The following is a 14,238-nucleotide window of genomic DNA, read 5'->3' on the forward strand; positions in this document are numbered from 1 at the left end:
AGATGAGCTTTCTGAAATAAAAGCTCATACCCTTTTTCCATTGGCACTCTTGGCTGCGCCGAGTAAAGTCATGCTGTGCCGATTTTGGTTTTCTTCATAAGTTCAGACGCGCGGTGCCCTACTAAGCCGTGCCGAAGATGGACCTTATCAGGAGTAGGTCCAAAAGTTGGGCTGCCCGCTCTCAAGCAGATAGCAGTGACGTCTCGCCAAACACAGCCAACCCCTGACAACCCCCTGCCTCCCCAACAAGCCGTGTGCTAGTGATGGGCAAAGCAGTTCTTTAGATGTTACTGAATCACTAGAATCAGTTCGTTAAAAGATGAGTTCACCAAATCGTTCAGGGCTTGACGGGAGGAGCCCTGACTGTGTACTGCGTAGTCCGACTCACTGAACTAAGACACGGCTGAGCTGCTGCTGCTTGAGTCTCATTACTGGCCAGCCTAACGTTTTAAAGTTTAACATTTTGTTTATTTGGAAACTAAGTCTATTAAAACAATGGGAAGGTGTGTGATTGTGTTCATGTGGCTTGACTCCTGGCTACATTAGCCGTTAGCTTGGAGAAAACGGTCCCTATGAAAGTGTATCACTGAGAAGAAATGATTTGAATCACTGAGGGATTGGGGTTACATCGTTCACCATCGAGTGATTTGTTCACCGAGTGATTCGTCATGCGGTAGGCAGTCCCTCCCAGCACCCTGGCTGCCTCGCGACTCACGAGTGATTCATCGTTTGCACGGAATCGGAAGTTCCACTACCGGCAGTTCGAATCGGCAGTTCCACTCCCGGCCTGCACGCTTGCTGCTAAGCTCAACTGAACTGAGAAATGAACAAATGAGTTCCAGAAGTGATTCAGTTCAGTGCGTTCACTCAACAGATTGATTCTTTTGAACGATTCGTTCGCAAACGACACAACACTACCATGAACGTTGCTAGACTCTCACCGCTGTCTGCAGGAGACCAGAGAGAAAGGTGTTTTTAAAAGTTTCTGTGGGTTCATCTCTCAAGATTTTTGTAGCTTTTAACTGAATCTGTGTGGTTTTGAGTTTAGTTTCTCTCCTGCATCCTGTTTTTACTTTAGATATCTGCTTTATTTACTATTTTATTGTCGCTATCCGCCTTATGTAGTTGATTTGAAATTGCTGCTTGAAAACTCATATCCTTATTTTGGTGCTTTACAATAAAAGTTTATATATAACAAAATAATGTCATTTTTAAGACTCTAAAGGAATTAAAATATGTTTATTACAGAATTAGGGCAACGTTATTAGCAACTTTTCTTCAATTAGGGCAAGTGTGATAATACAGTAGGGAGGAAAGTGAAAGCAGAAACAGCCACAGTGAGATGTTGATGAAGAGCAGCAGACAACAGACTCTTACTGCACCTCTGCAAACAGCTCACCTCCAACAGGTAAACCTTTACCTGCCCTGCTGTGGAAAAACACATGCAGCAAAAATAACAGGGGACTTTAACCATGGATCAGCCAGCTGTTTTTAAACGTCACCACTCAAGACAAGCCATCATCAGTTTAAGACACACCTTCAGGAAGGTAACCGTGTTGTAATGGAAATGAAAATCCCTGCTATGCTGGGCTGACGGCCCAAACCAAACCAAGCCAGGCCAAGCCAAGCCAGCCTGCGACTGTCAAAGGGGTATCAATATGAAAGAACTTTCATCCAAAGGAACCAAAATAGCATTTTAAATAAAAATCCATCTTTAAAACTTGAAATAAAAAAAGGATATGCTAACAAGTATAATCGCAATCATCACAATAAATCATTTAAAACGTATGACATTATGTGCTCAAACTAATTATGTGGAAAGTCATTTATCGAGAGAAAACATATCCATCACTTGACAATGAACAAACTGTTGTCCACTATGCAAGACGCTGAGTCACTGCTCTATCAAATTTGTCTCCCAAAGGAGCACTGGCTTTGAGCCAAAAAGCAATAAATTATGAAGGAATCACTTTGTACAGGTTACATTTGTGTTCATTTTTTTATGTTTAGTATCCAATAAAGTATATTGCTAACAAGACATTTCGAGACGAGCCCAGAAGCAACGGCGGCTCCGCTATTTAAACTTTTCACACTGTCTAGTTTTGCTAATGAGCTGAACCCTCCATGTCACATTGGGGTTTTCAGGCACTATGCAAAAATACTTCCTCCAACTGCTCCTCCAAACCACTCTGAAATCTACTTCTTATACTAATGAACCATTAATTTAATGTACTGTATAGGCTCCGTTATCAGAGGTCTCAGATCATTTCTTTTTATATATAGCCAATAGGTGGGACTGGCTAATTAGTGAAGGATTTAATGGCATTCCAATGCCTGGTTGCTCCAAAAAGGTAAAAAGCAGTACATTACAATGGATTTGCAAGGTCATTACCCCTGAAACCAACCTGATATATTTTGTGCCACACAGGAAAAATTCAATACATCATCAGCATTATTTAATTGTTGGTCCATTAACCTATAGTCCACCCTGACTTAAAGCCACTGCTCTCTGGGTTATGAAGTGAGACTGAAAAATGTAACAGCATTGATATTTCCATACAGTCCATTCATTCACAAGGCTGACAGCTAGTCCTCAAAAGTCATCAGAGGAGCGGGGTAAAAAAGGATAAGAGGCCACGGGGCAAACATCTGTCTAACTTCATCTTGTCCTTTCAGTCTTGTGGTTTCACTAAGATTGAAGACGCACCAGTGACATGGGATGTTCTCCGATTTGGACTTCCATGCCACCGCCATCAATCAAATGCTCCGAATATCAGTTTGCATCAGGGCTGTAACAAAATACACGGACATGACAGGTGTTGTCCAAATGTTATTCCTCCTTTATTCCTCTGACATTTCCTCCGGAGCCTCAGCAGGTCAAAGTTTCCACTTGTCTGGTGAAATATCTCATAATCTGTCTGATGGACTCGCAGTACATTTTGGACTGGTGTTGTCACAATACTGGACAACTGGAATCAGTACAATACCTTGAAAAATATTGATAGTCAATACCATTTTGGACACCTCAGGGAAAAACTAACACTGAGGGCATACAAGTTAAATAAGACAAGGCTCTAACATGACAAAGACAGCTATTCTTTCCTTGGTGTGTTGCAGAAAGCAGCAGAGTAACTGTAGTAAACATTGACAAGAGAGCGAGGAAGCGCGTATTGAAACCAAATCAGATTTTCAGAATCAATATGCATCTATGTATCGATAAATCAATATTTTTCACAACACCGTTTTGTACATTCATGGTCCCCAGAGAATGAAACCCAATGACACAGTTGATCCCCTTACACTTCCTCTAATGCCAGTGTGAGGTTGTCATTTGTGGCTTTGAGTAAAATGTCCATGGATGGATCGTGTACCATCTATGTTTGTCACAATACCATAAATTTAGTAGCTGATACCAATATCAATGAAATTCCCTGATTCCCAATCCCCGATTCTGTCCCATGGTGAAAAAGATAAACACTCCTTTATTAAAAATAGTTAGATTAAAGAGTATTTCAATTTTATTAATAATCCCTGATGATCCGTCCATAGCGCAAAGTTCTGCTCTATGTGGTTTCATGAGATTTTGTGAGTGAAGAAACATTTCATGCCTTAAAGTCTGCAGAATATTAAACATAGGTGTCCTTGATTGTTGTTCAGCACTTGTACATGTGCACTGGTATGCATGCAACCTCCTCCATTTTAGGTAGCCTTGATTCAGTCTAAAATGCTTCTCTACCCTTTATCACAAAGGGAAATGCACTTATTCATCACTGCATTCTTTATGATTTGGTGGGTTGGATGTCATTGACCATTCGCAGACAACATGCTGGTATATTTTCATCTATGAAGCAATATTGAGCAAACTTCCGTCCTGCCTCTGCACCCTTCTGTGTGTCAGCTCTGGTAGTTACAAGCTACGCTTCTCCTAGTGGTTGCCTTTTAATGGACCCAGGGTTTTAACAGATCTGGGGAAAACTGGGGCCAATCCCAATTCTCTTCCCTTAACCTTACTCCTTGGTTTCAAGTGCACTCGCCAGATAGATTCCCCTCAACGATGAAGGGGTAGTGTGTAGGGGGAGGGAATTTTACCTACATACTGGGACGCCACTCCATGCAAATTAGCGTAACAGCCGTATTCACCTACATCACGTGTATCGTCGACGTAGGCTTCAGCATTAATGGCTTCACGGAGAACTCTGAAGATATTCATGTCGGCTACATCGTGAATTAGCGATTTTCCAGCGTTCATATTCTAACTCAGTGTTTACTTACAATGCATATGCAGAAACATAACACATTCCGACATATTTTGGAATTTTTGCATGCTTATTTGCGAAAATAGTGCTACAATTGTGCGATGGCTTTCTCATGGAGGCTGCCATCTTCCTGGAAAACTTGCCTGGCTGGATAGTTTTGCAATGCATCCTGGGAAATTCAGTCATCCCCTCAGTTGAGATGGGTTTGTAAGTGTGCATTGCACGGCCCTTCAAATTAAGTGGGGCTGAAAAGCACTTCCCTAAAGTTTGGGACACCCTAGCCCTTTGTGGGAACGCGCAAAAACAAGGGCTACGGCCAATTTTGAGGGAAAGTGTGAGTATTGGGACGGACCCCTGCATTTTTCTGCTCTGAACCATGGCCATGGAACACTCATATCCACTGATGAATTTAAGGGCATCATAAAGAATGTGGTGACAGAGACAAGTGCTTGTTTTTCTTGAGGCCACTATGTTTGAAAAGCTGTTTTATTTTTGTATGATATGTTGTATTTGTTGCATTTTTAAATGCGTTTTGATTGGCTGCTACCTCAGCCAGGTCTCTCTTGTTAAAGAGATTTTCAATCTTAACGGGACTCCCTGGTTAAATAAAGGTTGAATAAAATACATAAATGTAAGATGTGGGGGTTGGTCTGTTTTGTATGGTATCCTCCAATGTGATTGGATGGCTGGGTGACAGTGACAAGTGCAGCATTCTAACCAAAGCTGAAAGTTTCTCAACTCTTGAGCAGAAAATGTCAAATGTGCAGCTCTCAGCATAGAATAGACGCTCAGTGCCTCATCACGCTGCTGGCGTTTGTAGTGTAAATACACAGCGCTATCATTGCAGTGAATTTATTAACATACGCTGCTCTCAGGAAAATGCACTTTCATTTTTGACAAGTCATGGCAGAGCTGTCACTGCAGCTGCACTTTTTGCCGCCCCCCACATGTTGTTGTTCTGCTGTGCTGGTGGGCGTTCTTCTTCTTCTTCCTTTGGCATTTACCGGCGGACTAGAACACTTGTAGGCGTATGTGCTGTCCCATCAGGTTAGGAATGATTGCATTACCTGCATCTACTCTGTAGCACTGGAGAAAAGCTTTTAGAACTTAGCATCAACTTGGTACCAAAGTACTGGTTCTTGTGCCATCCTGAGTTAAAAAATATCAGCATTTGCATCTTCAGCATGTCCATAGGACACTTAATCTCGGTATGCAAGTGTTTGGAGCCACTGCAGCCCATGATTACCTTGTTAATATAAGGTTATTGATATTTTAAGGCTGTGTGATTGACTCAAAGCAGAGACTGCAAGAGCCATGATCAATCAAGTAATGGCAGTGTCCCAAATGAGGCTTTGAAATACTCCAATCCTGCTAATGCCAAACATCAAGTAAAGCAACACATTACACCCTGCTTATTTTTTGTGAGAGTCAAGTGGGTCTTTATATAACGTCATGGAATCTATCCAACTTAAGGGTGCGTCTCTGAAGTGGCTTGATCAGTAGCTATCGATCACACTAACAGGTAAAGTATTCACGGGCAGGCTGGCGAGTCGGTCTAAGTAGAAGCTATAGCCATTACTAACATGAATGACAGCTATATAGCCTAACTGTAATTGGAATGCAAGGTTTCACTCTGGGGTAATAGCCATACAAAGAGCAGGAGAGTTCAGCACACGCACTAGACTGGCCCAACAGAATAATTTAAACCATAAATCAAACATCCATGCTGCGGTTCACCTTGAAGCTCTATAGGCTCGTCTTTGCCACTTAGACGGAAATTGCGTTGAATAAGTGGTCTTGTTTTCCTATCTCATCTAAACAAGGATTTAATGTAAGGATTCAAGGATGTGCGCTATAACAACACGAGCTATGGGGTGCAACTTTAAGATGAATGTGGCTGTTTTCAAAAGCAACAAGCTTTTTTGTTTCCAGGAAAATCAATCTGATCTGTTGCTATAGAGAAGAAAATTCCTGCTGATAACATTACAAGGGCAATGGCAGTATTATATGGGACTTTTCAGCTTTTTACTTTGGCTGTTTTATGAAAAATCTGCCCTCCTGCATGTACAGCATTTTGACTGAAATTAGGAATTAAATAAAAATGGAATACAACAGCAGAAAGTGAGAATTTCTCCTTACCAGTTTCTTAAATTACCCCTGGATATTTCACAACTATTTGCAGAAATATACAATTCATTTCAAACATGCAGTGCCCTGAAATACAGAGAATCAGCATAATCGGATGCACTCTGAATGGGTGAGTCAGTGTCATATGTGTTATTAGAAATGTCCATATATTAAACAAATGGCGTCCTTTGAGTGAATTCAAAAAGGCAATTCATATTTTAACTTATCACTGCTCAGCCAGATATGTAGGCGTGTGTGCCACAAGCAAGAGCTGGCCACCCATTTCCCCTGTATAACACAGAGGGATATTACTGATGGTGTTCTTCCCTAAAATACATTAGGCTTGCAAGAAATATTTCATCTTATCTCAAGAGCAGATACCGTGCCTCAAAAAAGACCTTACGCTGCACATGTGAATCCCACAAATCAAGGCGCACACATCTAGTTTCATTACTGTGCCTTCTTATCACACCACACAGATGGATAGAAGATATATTTAAATTTGATCCACGATTGTGTTGGTAAGTAAATAAATTCATAGCTTTTCAGGTATCCTCTACCATTGTGAGTTATCATTGCCTGGTTCTAGATAATAATCAGCTTTACCTCCGATGTGAATGAGGTGAGTGTGAGTCTGAACAGGTCTGTGATCAGCGCTGGGTCCTGCTGTGAGTCTCTGTGGATGAGATGTTTACTGGGTCTTTTTGTGTGGCCAGTAGGATCCCACTTAGTGTGAATGATGGCAGCTGTGAGGGTGCCTCTGGCAAGTGTGACTCCAACTATGGCTGCTTGGTCTCATGTAGCGTACAGCGCCAGCTGCTCAGGCTGTGTAGCACTCCAGTGAGCATGACTGATTGTGGCTGAGGTAAGCACGTCTCTGGCAAGAGTGATGCTGAACGCAGCGAGGGCGAGTGCAACCTTGGCTAAAATCATGTCAGATCACGGCAAACACCAGCCCGGTGCAGCTGGCTACTTGGTCTGTGGCTGCATTAGCCCAACTGTGGCAAGTGCGCCTGAGTGTCTGTGACAGGGCAGAATTCTGGGTGCTGTGTGTGGGCTGCTGCTGCACAGGCTGACAGACTGTGGTGAGAGTGATTCTGGTGATCAAAGCAGCTTTGACTGCTGGCGCAGCAAGTTATCACTCTGGTGGAGTTTGCTGGTTGGGCAGACGCTGTTATGAATACAACTACAACAAGTGTGACTGACTGACTGACTGACTGACTGACTGCAGCAGGGTGAGCTAGTCTCAGTTAAGCACTGTTTATGCTACTCTGTTTCATGCAGAAATGAAGTGTGATGCTGAAAAGCTCCAGTGCTTCTGCAATCTGGGCACACGCTGGTGAGTCTCTGGCTACAAATGAGGCAGTGACACAAATTTGTTGTGGTGCAATCAGATATAAATGTGACTGTGGGAAACTATAATTTAATTGTTATATTTGATTTATATATACACCAATCAAATCACATAAAGAGTATGTAAATACAGTGCAACATGCTATTAGACTGAAGTGGACTTAACTTACAAGTAATTACATCATAGCTCACTCAGTATTAATTCAACCTCCTAGGGCTGCACAATTAATCAAATATTAATTTCTATCATGAATTTGCCTTCACACAATTAAATAAACATGATCAGCTCCAACATTGATGTTTAAAATGCATGCTTGACTTATAAACTTCACATGCCAAATCAAGCTCCTTCTGTACTTACAGCCAACCTCCACTTCTGGGGAGCTGCCGCTGTATGTGGCAGCAACAGCCTGTGAAAATCTTTCTTGAATGTTGCAGCTGCAGTCCTGAGCAGAAGAGTAAAATACAACAGAGGGCAAATGAGCAAAATAAAAATCAGATGTCTGGAGCAGAAAGCAAACAGTTAGTCCCTCAAAATGCATCACCATCCGCATTTTGGCTTTAGGCTAAATGATGTTAAGCAAGAGCAAATCATATTCAAAGAATGTATGAGACTTGTGTCTGTGCCACAAAGCAACACAGCAAACTTGTACAACCACCTGAAGAAGCACAACAGTCTGCATAATAATGACTGCATGAAGGCCAAGTAGAATAGTGTCTGAATCTCCTCCTTGTCCAGTATCAGCCTAGATTTCAGTAACAGTACGATACAGTATCTATCGAGCTGTCAGACAGGCTAAACCAATGTAGTCACATTCCATTTGGCTAAAGATGTATGCCCAGTGTTTTCATTTGGTTGCATTCTGTTACTGCATATTTATTTTAGTTAGCCTTTTGTTTTGGGCACAATTTTATTTATTTTTTTTGCTTCTAGGAGATTCACTGTGAATAAGCATCAGTCTTATTGTGATGCAAATATTAGTACATTGGCAGGAATGTAACACAATATGTAAGTGACAGCAGTGTTGTTTATTTATTAAATGTGAAGTGCAACAAAATGTTTTGTCCCTAAAATCAACTAATAACCATGATATATAATTGGCCTTTCGCTAAGCCCCGCCCCTTTGTGATGGTCCGACAAGCTGTCACAGTAAGCATGGAGCCCACACTGTAACTAACTGCACTCCCTGAAGAAATATAATCATATTTTTGGACAAATGAAAGAGTGATTCCAGAGAGAAGCAGACAGAGCGGTCTACAGTCTGTGTTTGAAGGATATATCCAGGATGTCAAACTGACTCAGCAGCAACAACAGGTTAAAAAGACAAAGATAGTTAGAAGCTAAAGCCCAACTATAGGCTACAGATCACAGTGTAAAAGTGAACCACCACATCACTGCTGATCACCACACAAGACAATGAATGTAAAGGGGAACTTTGCTGATATTGAACCAGCTGTGTGGCATCACAGTGTGTGCAGATGAACGGTGTTTGGTTTCGCCCCCATGCTGCTGCCAGCACCTGGACCTCTGCCGCAGGACGGGCAGGGATCTCTGGGGAAAGTCAAATAACGTTCATCTGTGCACAATGTGATGACACAGAGCTGGTTGAACATCAGCAAAGTTTCCCTGCTTCCCTTCACTGGTTCCTGTACAGCAGGGTCGCTCTTTGTTTCACTGTTATAATCATTAAAAAGCAAAAGCAGCATGTGTATACATTCAGTAGGCTATATCTTCAGTAGCTAGCTAGCTAACCCTACACTTTGCAGGGTTTGATTTTGGTTTTGGAACAGGGAAGAAACGTATATCTTTCTCCAACCTCTCCAGGTAACGAGTATCATTAATACACGACGTGCCCCAGACACAACATTTAGCTCCAAATTCACAAAACCAGCCTGAAAATGAAGGAAATCTGAAACGACTGCATTAGAGTCAATGGAGCACAGCTGTGTTGTTGACCCTGGTCTGAGCCGGCCTGATGCTACGTTATGATTGGCCAGTCTGCATCTCGGGGCGGGATTTAGCAAAGGGTCAGTTGTAATTCTAATATTGATCAAAATAATTGTGATTATCATTTGGCCAATAAGTGTGCATTCCTGCATTCATCATCACACAATAGCACAGCTATCTGACTTTATGTCACCAGCCATCTTCAGCCTGAACTTCAGTCCTACCAATGTGTTGATCTGTAGTGGAAGTGACTTAATTGTTCAGTGAATTGATTTCCTAACCAACAGCTGTGACACAATTTTTTTATTGACTCCAAATTCACAGCAGGCCTCACTTATGTCTGACACAACTGGCTTGGACAATTTTAAAGGGCCAGATTTAAACTTCTAAACAAGCATAGCAATTATAAGTATGAGCTATTTTGTAATATATTTTATAACTAATTCTTAAAAACACCATATTGTGAGTTAATCGATAACGTACCAGTCTTAATATTTATGAGGAGAATCTAAAAAATAAGCCCAGATGCTGTGACTCTGTTTGAGCTTGTTGGTAACTTCTAACATTCATTGAGGACACAACAGAACTAATAAGAATCAATATTATGAAAATGGTGCGTCAATACAGGTTAGGGATTGTGAAATTAAAGTTTTGACAAGCTAAATAGACTCTTTACTTCTATTAATGCGAAAGACACTAGTTACTTTACAAAGTTAGTCTTAATTAAAAGTAAACAATTACTTTCAAGGCACCCGCTTCAAATCATATCTTCAAAATGTGTCTCACAGTGAAGGCTTTGTACAAAAAAAATCATCACCGAGTGCATCTAGTATTTGTTTTTGTTTTTTCTCCATCTGCCTTTGAAAGGCAGGGTAGCTTTCATTTATTTTGGTGCCACTTATATACAGTAAACTAGTAAGATCACAGTCTGGTCTCAAAATAAACGGCAGCCGATGCTCCCAACAAAGTGGCGAGTACTTTCAATTCCCGAGGCACTTCTCACCGTGAATATAATGTTCTTATTATTCCCTCCGATGAGTTCAAAGACGTGAATGTTTCAGAGTTCTGTGCCTCAGAAGAAAAGAGCCACATGGAGTGCTGCTGGGATCCACATAGTGATTTAACAACATACACTCTGACATTCCCTGTCGAAAACATGGTGAGAGTATGCACTGGGATACTTAATTTTTAATTACAGAGTAGTCCCGTGCCAATCAAAAAAGGTGATGTAAGGAAAGTGTATTTTTCAGGCAACCCAATCACCTAAATAAATGCAAACCACAAATATGTAATGTTTGTATGTTTCATAGCAGATAAATAAAACTAAATGTTCCTTTACATGTGAACAACAGTGCGGTTAACGTGTGGTTATCTTTCGACACACACTTTTTGAAAACACTATGTTTTGACTTTGTCTTGCAAAAACACACGGTTTTTAGTGCCACAATCGCAACTGGAAATGCCAAAATGTCTTGCTAAAAAGTCCTCTCTTTTGTCGCCGCAACCACCCCTGAAAATGCTGCGGTCTCGCTGTTTTGTCTTGCAAAAACATCCAGTTTTGGTGCTTCAGTCATGACTAGAAATGCCATGATGTCTTGCTTAAAAGTCCCCACTTTGGTGCCACAATTGCGGTTTGAAATGTGGCGATGTCTTGCTAAAAAACACCTGGTTTTGGGTCCACAACTGCAACTGGAAATGTCATGATTTCTTTCTTAAATGTCCCCAGTTTTGTAATTACAACTGCAACTGGAAATGCTGCAGCCTTGCTGAGTAACACTCAGTTTTGGTGCCTCAGTCATGGCTGGAAATGCCAAAATGTCTTGCTAAAAAGTCCCACCTTTTGTCGCTGCATCTACCCCTGAAAATGCTGCGGTCTCGCTAAAAAATGTTCTGTTTTGCTGCCACAATTGCAGCTGGAAATGCTGCAATCTTGCTAAAGAACACCTGTTTTTGGTGCCACAAATGCAACTGCAAATGCCAAGATTACTTTTTAAAAGTCCACAGTTTTGTCACTACAACTACAGCTGGAAATGCTGCAGCTTCACTAAATAACACCAAATCTTGGTGCCTCAATCATGGCTGGAAATGCCACGATGTCTTGCTTAAAAGTCCCCAGTTTGGTGCCACAATTGCAGCTGGAAATGTGCCGATGTCTTGCTAAATAACACCTGGTTTTGGTGCTACAATTGTCACTATTTCTTTCTAGAATGTCCCTAGTTTTGTCACTACAACTACGACTGAAAATGCTGCAGCTGTGCGAAATAACACCCAGTTTTGGTGCCTCAGTCGTGGCTAGAAATGCCACGATGACTTGCTTTAAAGCCCAGGGTTTGGTGCCACAACTGTGGCTGGAAATGGTGTTATGTTTTACTCAAACACACCTGGTTTTGTTGTTTGTTGGTCTGGATAGTAGTCTGCAAGGGTCTGCTGTTTGGCACCCATCTCTCTTAAGGCCCTGACACAACAAACCGACATCACAGAACTAGCAGGCCTCTAAACCGACAGTACAAGCTTGTATGTTCTGTGCCTGTGTGAGAGGACATACCCCCCCATACCAGCAGATGGCGTCTGTCTGTAATTGTCATTCAAAAACAGAAACTGGAGGACCGCATTGACGCTAGTTAGCCACTGTTGAAAGAACAGAGCATATTTACCGTGTGCCATTAAACAATAACACAAACCATCAAGAAACGTTTCAGCTAAAGAGCTCAACAGCTGAAGAAAAACAATCTTACCTCATTCAACAAGTTTGTTTCAACCTCCCCCTCTCTCGACTTAAGCTCTGTTTACATTTCTCACCTACGTTTCTCTTCCCATGTGCTGAACTGCACATGAAAGTTTTCCTTGTTGGCTTTCTCCCAGACAGCCCTTTCTGACACAAGTCTATTCATTTTAAATCAAACCATGACTTATTCCCTAACCTTGACCGAGAGGTCCCTTTCTGGCAGAAATCCCTCAAGGAAAATTTCCCCCAACTGCAGCCGGGCTGAACTGCCAATCAGAGTGATTTCATTTGCAGACGACCTCCGCTGTGCTGATGCTGATTCAACACACTGAATTTGTGGAAAAAATGCCAACTAGCACCGACGAGGGCCAACGATGTGGGACACCGATGAGGGCTGCAGACGCTCACCAAGACGCCAGCTTTGATCCACAGCCAACTGTCAGCTTGGTTTGTCAAGTCAGTTTCACACCATCCCTTCCACCTGTCTATGACAAATTCAGCTTATATACATGTAATCAGAACTACCTCACCGTAGAAATGTTGATATGCTGTGTATGAAATGTATGAATGTTACAGATCCATGGTTTGCAGGAACATAATGCAAACAATTTCTTCTGGTAACTGGGCTGTTTCAGGAGGTTCTGCAGTGTATTAAGGATTCGATGGCCTACCAGCCTGTATCATGTTGCAATGGAAACTTGGTGCAGAGTCCACTGTTAATGTCAGGCCTCAGTGCTCTCATGTTTTCAAACCCTTTATCACAAAAAAATACCACCAAGAAATGACTTTACACTCACACACAAAATCACCAATCAATAGAAAACTCAGGCTGATTAGACGACAGCAGAAACAATGGATTATTTAATTAGTCAATCACTTGAAAATAATTGATGGCAATTTTAATAACTGAGTCGTTGTTTCTGTCATTTGTTAATTATTGGCCATTAGCAGCATGGACACTGGCTTAGAATTGATGTGTTGCCTGGGTGCGAACCAATTTATTTTCATGCACTTTCTTTCATAAGACTTCAAGGCCTGTACACTAGGACTCTGACAACAGCTCCCTTGCAGTTTGTATTCACTAAGGCTGTCCTGTTTTTTTCTTTCCTTCCTCATCCATAATTGAAACCTTGCAAACGTACTTCTTGAAAACCCTGACCGTTACTCGACACACAGCACTGGGTCGTTCAAGTTTTAGTGTGTGTGCACCTGCTGGGTAATTTTGAGTCTGCTACATTGAAAACAGGAGCAGTAGCATGGAGACAGCCAACAGGAACAGGCAATATTAAAACAGGAAATAACTACACATTTGAATTCACTTTTATATGTTAATTAGGCTTTATATCCAGCTTGGTGCTGAATTTTTATAAGGCCATTACAAGGTTACTGGATCTGAGTAAACAAACCACCCCTGTCATTCAAATACTTTTGGCACCTTGAAATGCAGGAATGTGAACAACACAACTACAGTGCATTAATAGTTCGTTCGAAATGTGAGGGAAAACTGATCAATCTGAGTTTAGGAATTTGGAATAAATAAACATACACATTATGCATTATGGGGAGGAACATGAACTGACCGAAACAGCATTGATTGAAGGCCATTAACTATTCACTAGATAACTTGATATGGCCAGTGCAGATACGTGATTGACCAGAAGAAGTAAACACGGACAACTGAAAACAACAACAGATGGTAAAAAATGAAGGAACGACCGATTGTCGTCATTTAGGCCCATTAGTCAAACTACATGTTTATGATATTATCTTAATTATTAAATGATATATTTTGGGCGGGGCAACACAATGGTTTGAGTTGAAGGTGTGAG

General features: G+C 41.4%; 1 protein-coding gene and 1 long non-coding RNA gene across 4 annotated transcripts in view; one reads left to right on the plus strand and one right to left on the minus strand.

Annotated features, from left to right (window-relative positions):
* Nucleotides 1-14,238, plus strand: part of LOC125899045 (uncharacterized) — a 174,664-nt gene that overhangs the window by 137,210 nt on the left and 23,216 nt on the right. The gene's annotated exons all lie outside the window — the stretch shown is intronic.
* The window catches only part of gabra3 (gamma-aminobutyric acid type A receptor subunit alpha3), a 146,353-nt gene that overhangs the window by 120,010 nt on the left and 12,105 nt on the right, over nucleotides 1-14,238 (minus strand). For 2 of the 3 annotated variants that reach the window (XM_049593162.1, XM_049593160.1), the window contains exon 2: nucleotides 8,098-8,182. The exons of the other annotated variant lie outside the window; for it this stretch is intronic. The gene's annotated coding sequence lies outside the window, so the exon portion shown is untranslated. The remainder of the gene's footprint in view (nucleotides 1-8,097; nucleotides 8,183-14,238) is intronic. 3 annotated transcript variants of the gene reach the window in all.

This window comes from Epinephelus fuscoguttatus, linkage group LG12 (genome assembly GCF_011397635.1).
Source record: "Epinephelus fuscoguttatus linkage group LG12, E.fuscoguttatus.final_Chr_v1".
Taxonomy (NCBI): domain Eukaryota; kingdom Metazoa; phylum Chordata; class Actinopteri; order Perciformes; family Serranidae; genus Epinephelus; species Epinephelus fuscoguttatus.